Consider the following 8,520-nt stretch of genomic DNA (forward strand, 5'->3'; position numbering starts at 1 on the left):
ACATGTGGATGGAAGTGGGCGTGTCATCACAAGTGTATAAAGGCAGTCTTCGTCGCTGCACTGGCATCAGATTTCTGAAATCATCCTACAATCAACATCATGGAAACGTTCCACCTATACGCCGAACTGTACGAGGCCGAGAGTCGTTTCAAGAAAGCCTGTGAGCAAGTTGTCTTGTTGAATGACAAGCTTGAAGGTCTTCAGCATCGCTATGACAAGGCCCGTCAAGAAAACCACCGTTCGTTCCGTTACAACCTCCACAGCAAAAATAAGCTGGTTTCCGGAACACTGAAACCGAGAAGAAACGTCATGGAAACCAACATTTCCAGTTGGTTTCCAGGGAGTTTCCTATAGTTTCATTGTGGTTTCCATGCAACTGAAACTGCACCATTTCAGGATGGTTTCCATTTCGTTTCATTGCCCACTCCTCCAAGCGGGATCCAGTTGGTTTCCATGTACGAGTTTATTGTAGGTTTCAACCTGGTTTCCATGTATAAGTTTATAGTAGGTTTCAACCTGGTTTCCATGTACGAGTTTATTGCAGGTTTCAACCTGGTTTCCATGTATGAGTTTATTGTAGGTTTCAACCTGGTTTCCATGTATGAGTTTACTGTAGGTTTTAACCTGGTTTCCATGTATGAGTTTATTGTAGGTTTCAACCTGGTTTCCATGTATGAATTTATTGCAGGTTTCAACCCGGTTTCCGTGTTGTAGTTTCCAACCTAGTTTAAAACCTAGTTTCCATGAACTGAAACTTGCTCGTGTCGGCCCTTTACCCGGTCCTCCGGAAAAGTTGTTGTTTCATGTCTCACATGTAGCAAATCAGGTATTTTATACAACTGCATAATGGTAAAAGGCTTCAAGATGACAAACAACAGAATATAACACAAATTCATTTAAAGTTTATTTATATTCAATAATATGTTTGTAAACAAATAATATTCGGAATATTCAAGGTAGTACATGAAACAAAAGCAAGGGAATAATTAGCAGTGAGTACAGAATATTTTTCTTAAACACACTGTAGACCAGCCCATATCACTTGGCTTCCTAGTTTGAAAAATGTTAGCTTTTTCCCCAAGAGAGGAAGAACTGTGTGCTTCTTCTCCGGCCAGTCAATCGTTTCACAGCCTTCCTGCCTTCCAGCTTCTGAAATTTAGAAAACAAACTATCAGTACAAACAAACATTCGTCTACGATATCCATGGCTAGAGAAAAAAAAAACGGTCAAACATTGCTTGAGGTGAAATACACTGAACCCCATGTCCAATAAGCGAAGAGATCAAAAAGTATAAACTGAGCATTTGACATCAAGAGTTTCAATCGAAGAACAGCTTATTGATATATGGTAGAGTGCAAAGACATGACGAAATTCGCCTTTGAAAGCCATAATTTATTTTCTGAATGTTACTTACAATGCACATTATGAGTATAGAACTACGATTTATCCGTTATTGTGAAAAGACATGTTTACTTAACCAATAATGTGGAGTCATTCAGGCAGACAAGCTATGAATATGGGGTCACAAGCATACGCTGCAGCATAATGTGCTGCATGATATTTAAAACTTTTTAAGCTGTATTTTTCAAAGGATAACTTGCACTTTTTAAACAGTGTTCATTTTGAAATTCCTTGAATGTACATAGAAAGAATCCAAATTAACTTCATATTTTAAAGGTTTCTTTAAAATTTTTAATCTCTGCAAGATGTAAAATGACAAGAATACGTTTTCTTACTCTGAACTTTTTGCCGTTCTTTGCGTACAAGCCGTGGCTGTTTTCCCCACACCTTCTTAAGTTATCCACCTTGTTCATCCAAACCCATCAAAAAGCTTCTGAAAGGAGACATGTGCATGATGCATAACTATAAGTGAAACATGTTTCCAGTTGGAGGTTGCAAGAATAGTGACACGCGCCATGCATTTTTACTGATTCCTAGGATTTCCATTATTTGGTTATGGTGTATGTACATTATGTACTGGACGGTTCAGAATATACATACCTTTTGTCTTTTGTATGTCAAAGTGAGTTGGTCCTGGCTGCCTTATTCAGTTTTTCCAACACTGCCCGCCTTTATACTGGAAACATAGAAATGCATCGATTAAATAAAGTCAGGAACTTGTCATATTGCAATCTTGATAACAATAAAGTGTCGAATAAAAAAAAGAATAAATATCAATTTGCAAAGTGTAGAATATGCTAGATGAAAAGAATCCAGGTCAACAAATTCATATACTATTTTGGGTTGGCAATACATCATTGTATACCCATATATTCTTTATATCAAAAACTCTTCGTATCCCTTTCTGTGGGACTAACACAATCCACCTTTCTTCATTCAGAGTTCGTTAAATCTTGATATGATAAGCATAACACTACTTACATGAGATGGGAAATCTAAATTATCTCATAAATCAATAATATAAAAATATTCAATATTAGTTGAACAATATTGTGAACAATTTTGAAATTTCACTCAAACAATGCACCAAATCTGGTCAGAGAATCCCTAACCTATAAATGCAAAATGACACACTATCCCCGACTACATTGTTTTTAAAAGTGCAAATATCAAAAGCAATATGAAAAGGATTTCTTAAATAAATATTTGTATTTATAAATACGTTTGAAGTTATTTTGAGTCGTAACAAGCACATTAGCAATAATATACTAGAGATATTTGTGATTTATTTTTTTCTTGCAAAGATAATTTTTCATTCATTAACACATTGAACCATTTTAATCGCGTGTGAGCTGATCCAAATCACAGTAATATTGAGTTCTTGAAATAAGCGAGTGCTGAGTGAAGGAAGCCATACATCTCTCTTGCTAAGAATTTGTTTACCGAGGTCCAAGTCTAAAATTTCAAATGTATTGTGGAAGTTACTTATTTACGTTAAACATTACGAATAACATGTGCTATTGCTTATTTCAAGAAAATAACACTGTACCTGACTAGATCGTGGAATGTTCCTTTTCTCCGCTGCGATCGACGACTGCTGCTGTTCTCAATTTTTCACGTATCCCAATCTCCAAAGCTTCTATTGTAAATCTCATTGCCAGTCTTTTGAATCAGATAACACGGGCAAACGTAAGAATACTGCACTGTGTTGACTTCCTTGTCGTCGTTACTGGACATACCGGGTGAGAACTGCTTTCAAAATAGTCGTCTCCAAACAACTTGGGATCAAGTGACAAAATGGCGGCAACGGTGCGTAGGGGCATTGTGGGTAATAAGAAATACCTGATCCTTTTTCGATTGACAGGCACGAAATCCTTCTCTGACCCAATTTGGATGTGATTTTAAGACAAAGACTGAAAACGACCACTTCAGTACATAAAACTGTTGCTTTTATAAAATGTCACGAGTTCGCGTGCCCATGGATTACCGGTTCATTACTTCCTGGTTTGTCTGTCAACACCTGACTCAGGTAAGTTCTATTGTTTTTACAGCTAGCTAATTTTGATAATAGGAGCCTGTTTAGTGGGGACTGCCCCAATGAAGCCGACACACGAACCCCGACACACTAATGACCTGACACTGATTAGTTGTCAAGTACTTGAACTCAGTGTCAAAGTATGCCAACTGTAAATACTTTTAGCGCTGAACTTTGCGCAATGCCTCAGTTTATTGTATAATTCACGTATATACTGCATAAATATCATCATGTAAGTACCGAACTGACAATTGTTTTAATGACTTATACTAATAATACTTATACTTCCTAAATGCTTATACTCTTTCACATTCCCAGGAGTTGGCAGTCTATAGCCTGTTTTTTTTTATATATTGCATCATTTACCTTTTAATTATTAATATATATCTGAACTATTGCTATTGCTAAAGTGGCTTTAATTTTATTTCTTTTTATACAATAAAACAGCTCAATGATCCAATAAGTTATAATTAATATATAATAAAAGTTTGAGCAATGTTTCTATGCAGAGTCAACTCACCTTTTATTCTTGTATATAGATATCACTGTTTTATTATTTCTTTTCAGATAAAGAAAGCGTCTGATCCTCAATTTGACAAAGCAGACAACCGAAAACTGGACTTGCCCCATTCATCCCAATCTAGAGAAACGGAACTAAGTGTGCCTCGCGCACATAGCTGGGCAAAGACCATTTAAAGCCAATCGTCCTTTCACCATTTGCATGTTTAGTACGGTTATTGTGTGCTTGGTACTTGGAATATGATGCTTCATTACATTACGAATAAACAAGAATGTGAAGGAAAAAAGTGTATAGTTCTTGTATCATCACTTTGAAGCCACATTTAATGTTGTGATATCCACAGAATGATGCGTCAACAATTTACTTTTGTTGTCTTGTTCATCTAAGCATTGATACGAATCTACTATTCCTTCCCCAGGCACATTCAGATTGAATTATAACACATCGTGAAAGCTAAGTTTCAGACAGGAGTGGAAACCAACACATGACCATAGCTTCGTGTCAGTTTCCATCACCGGAGCTTAGAGTATCCATTATGGATTCTATTTGGAAACTAGGTCACCCAGTTTTACTGAATGGATACCAACTGGATGTCAGGATGGTAAACAATTACACATTTTATGTTACTTAGTTCAAAACAGCGCAATGGAAACCAACTTGAAACCACATTTTCTACATTTATGTTGGTTTCCATTTAGTGAGATCTGAGAGTTGCAAATTCCAGGTATGGAAACCAACAAGAAACCCCCGAACTTAGTTTCATTTTGGTTTCCATTTACAGAAACACCAAAATCACATTTCCAAAATGGAATCTAGTTGGAAACTCAGTTAGTGAGTTTCAGGGAATGGAAACCAACTGGATTCCGCAATTACCCACATTACGGATGGTTTCCAGAAACCTGGAAACCAAGTCATTTTTGTAGTGCTCCGTCTCCGAATGGCCAGTGTGGAAGGCGTTCGCAATGCATACTACGAGTATGCTTGTGAAAAGGCCGAGAAAATAGCTGAACTGAGATATTATGTGGCTGTCAACACCGAGGTCCACTCTGAAGACTACCAGAGCGACGCCAGCATGGAACACTAGATGGGACTTCAGCAGAAACCTTCTTCCTCTTCTCATTAAGACCAAAAGCTCTTGTTAGAGCTACACAAATGTCACAAAAGAATGCTATGAACATGAAAGTGCTCCATTTCTAATGGCTCGTGAAAACTAAAAGTTTGTACCTCTCAAGAACGTTCATACAGAAACAGATTGTCAACTGAGATGGTCACATTTCATCTTCACTCTCTACAAGTTAACACGGGTGTCGGGAGATTCATTTCTAAGGTTTTCAAATGCACAGGTCCCGTTTATTCACTCCCAAAGTAACAACAAATCCAATGAAAGATACACAGTCCAACTGCCATCAGTGAATTAAAACTATGCCACATAAATCATTTCCTGCACACCTGTCATGTCGGTGTTTACACATAATTAACACACGTCTGGTCAAATAATAATACAGGCCGTAACTAACTGCAGTTGCCAACGATTAAGAGTTGCAGTGATTTTCCTAACTGTAAGCAGACGACTAGGCCTCATAAGCATGTGCTTGTTTCCAGGAGAAGGGGACAATTACTGTCTGAAAATGGAATTGATGAAGTCGAAAATATGCGAGAAGGTATTCCACAGTGACAGGCGTGTCAATTTGTATGACTAAATATGCATTGGATAATTGTAAGGCTAACATTTGAAGATGAATGTGACTGGGCTGCTGTTTTGGTAGAGAGCAGTGGCTTTCTTTTGCCCTTGGCTTCGTCATTGCAACTTTAGAACGTTGACAAAATAGTGTTTATTTGGCTGTCACGGGGTTTCATTACTCTGTCATGGAAACATAGTCTTGTCACAAGAATAAAAGTTTGTTATCTTTCGAATAATTGTTCTCAACCACTGATGCACTCTTCTTCTGTAAATTGTCTAGCAGTCTCCAAATGTTACGTGTAATTCGGGCTTTGTAGGTATGTTGCCTGTGTCTTGACCAACATTTTGGAATTGAATACAATGACGATGAACCTTAAATAATCTCAATAACTTGGGTGGAAATTGCAGGGCCATGGAGAGGCCTTTCGTGTATAAACAACAGATACTGTCATCCTATGTCTCAGTTCCCATACTGATGGTAGGCACTGAGAAGATAGTGTCTAGCTATCAATCAGCGCCACAATAGGCTAAACAAACAAGATGAAACTCAATCACTTGCACTTATGAGATTCACTGTCGCAGCAATCGGAACACGCCCAGTTATTGTTAATTGCATCCAATGTGACCGGTCAGCTGACATCAGCTATCATTGCTTGTCACAAGCCTTGATGGCTATGCAAATTGAGCCAGCTTGTGACATGTGGATGGAAGTGGGCGTGTCATCACAAGTGTATAAAGGCAGTCTTCGTCGCTGCACTGGCATCAGATTTCTGAAATCATCCTACAATCAACATCATGGAAACGTTCCACCTATACGCCGAACTGTACGAGGCCGAGAGTCGTTTCAAGAAAGCCTGTGAGCAAGTTGTCTTGTTGAATGACAAGCTTGAAGGTCTTCAGCATCGCTATGACAAGGCCCGTCAAGAAAACCACCGTTCCTTCCGTTACAACCTCCGTCTCCGAATGGCCAGTGTGGAAGGCGTTCGCAATGCATACTACGAGTATGCTTGTGGAAAGGCCGAGAAAATAGCTGAACTGAGATATTATGTGGCCGTCAACACCGAGGTCGACTCTGAAGACTACCAGAGCGACGCCAGCATGGAACACTAGATGGGACTTCAGCAGAAACCTTCTTCCTCTTCTCATTAAGACCAAAAGCTCTTGTTAGAGCTACACAAATGTCACAAAAGAATGCTATGAACATGAAAGTGCTCCATTTCTAATGGCTCGTGAAAACTAAAAGTTTGTACCTCTCAAGAACGTTCATACAGAAACAGATTGTCAACTGAGATGGTCACATTTCATCTTCACTCTCTACAAGTTAACACGGGTGTCGGGAGATTCATTTCTAAGGTTTTCAAATGCACAGGTCCCGTTTATTCACTCCCAAAGTAACAACAAATCCAATGAAAGATACACAGTCCAACTGCCATCAGTGAATTAAAACTATGCCATATAAGTCATTTCCTGCACACCTGTCATGTCGGTGTTTACACATAATTAACACACGTCTGGTCAAATAATAATACAGACCGTAACTAACTGCAGTTGCCAACGATTAAGAGTTGCAGTGATTTTCCTAACTGTAAGCAGACGACTAGGCCTCATAAGCATGTGCTTGTTTCCAGGAGAAGGGGACAATTACTGTCTGAAAATGGAATTGATGAAGTCGAATATATGCGAGAAGGTATTCCACAGTGACAGGCGCGTCAATTTGTATGACTAAATATGCATTGGATAATTGTAAGGCTAGCATTTGAAGATGAATGTGACTGGGCTGCTGTTTTGGTAGAGAGCAGTGGCTTTCTTTTGCCCTTGGCTTCGTCATTGCAAATTTAGAACGTTGACAATATAGTGTTTATTTGGCTGTCACGGGGTTTCATTACTCTGTCATGGAAACATAGTCTTGTCAGAAGAATAAAAGTTTGTTATCTTTCGAATAATTGTTCTCAACCACTGAAAGTGCCCTGGATGGACTCTTCTTCTGTAAATTGTCTAGCAGTCTCCAAATGTTACGTGTAATTCGGGCTTTGTAGGTATGTTGCCTGTGTCTTGACCAACATTTTGGAATTGAATACAATGACGATGAACCTTACATAATCACAATAACTTGGGTGGAAATTGCAGGGCCATGGAGAGGCCTTTCGTGTATAAACAACAGATACTGTCATCCTATGTCTCAGTTCCCATACTGATGGTAGGCACTGAGAAGATAGTGTCTAGCTATCAATCAGCGCCACAATAGGCTAAACAAACAAGATGAAACTCAATCACTTGCACTTATGAGATTCACTGTCGCAGCAATCGGAACACGCCCAGTTATTGTTAATTGCATCCAATGTGACCGGTCAGCTGACATCAGCTATCATTGCTTGTCACAAGCCTTGATGGCTATGCAAATTGAGCCAGCTTGTGACATGTGGATGGAAGTGGGCGTGTCATCACAAGTGTATAAAGGCAGTCTTCGTCGCTGCACTGGCATCAGATTTCTGAAATCATCCTACAATCAACATCATGGAAACGTTCCACCTATACGCCGAACTGTACGAGGCCGAGAGTCGTTTCAAGAAAGCCTGTGAGCAAGTTGTCTTGTTGAATGACAAGCTTGAAGGTCTTCAGCATCGCTATGACAAGGCCCGTCAAGAAAACCACCGTTCCTTCCGTTACAACCTCCGTCTCCGAATGGCCAGTGTGGAAGGCGTTCGCAATGCATACTACGAGTATGCTTGTGGAAAGGCCGAGAAAATAGCTGAACTGAGATATTATGTGGCCGTCAACACCGAGGTCGACTCTGAAGACTACCAGAGCGACGCCAGCATGGAACACTAGATGGGACTTCAGCAGAAACCTTCTTCCTCTTCTCATTAAGACCAAAAGCTCTTG

The 8,520-nt window shown here is 39.3% G+C and overlaps 1 long non-coding RNA gene across 1 annotated transcript; it reads right to left on the bottom strand.

Annotated features, from left to right (window-relative positions):
- Nucleotides 1-1,107: 1,107 nt before the first annotated feature.
- On the bottom strand, nt 1,108-3,168 carry LOC137257609 (uncharacterized). The gene is made up of 4 exons (XR_010954596.1): nt 2,951-3,168; nt 2,002-2,077; nt 1,737-1,834; nt 1,108-1,149 (listed from the first exon to the last, which is right to left on the bottom strand). It is a non-coding gene; the product is annotated as an uncharacterized lncRNA (long non-coding RNA).
- Between the last annotated feature and the right edge of the window lie 5,352 nt (nt 3,169-8,520).

This window comes from Haliotis asinina, chromosome 12 (assembly GCF_037392515.1).
Source record: "Haliotis asinina isolate JCU_RB_2024 chromosome 12, JCU_Hal_asi_v2, whole genome shotgun sequence".
Classification (NCBI taxonomy): Eukaryota; Metazoa; Mollusca; class Gastropoda; order Lepetellida; family Haliotidae; genus Haliotis; species Haliotis asinina.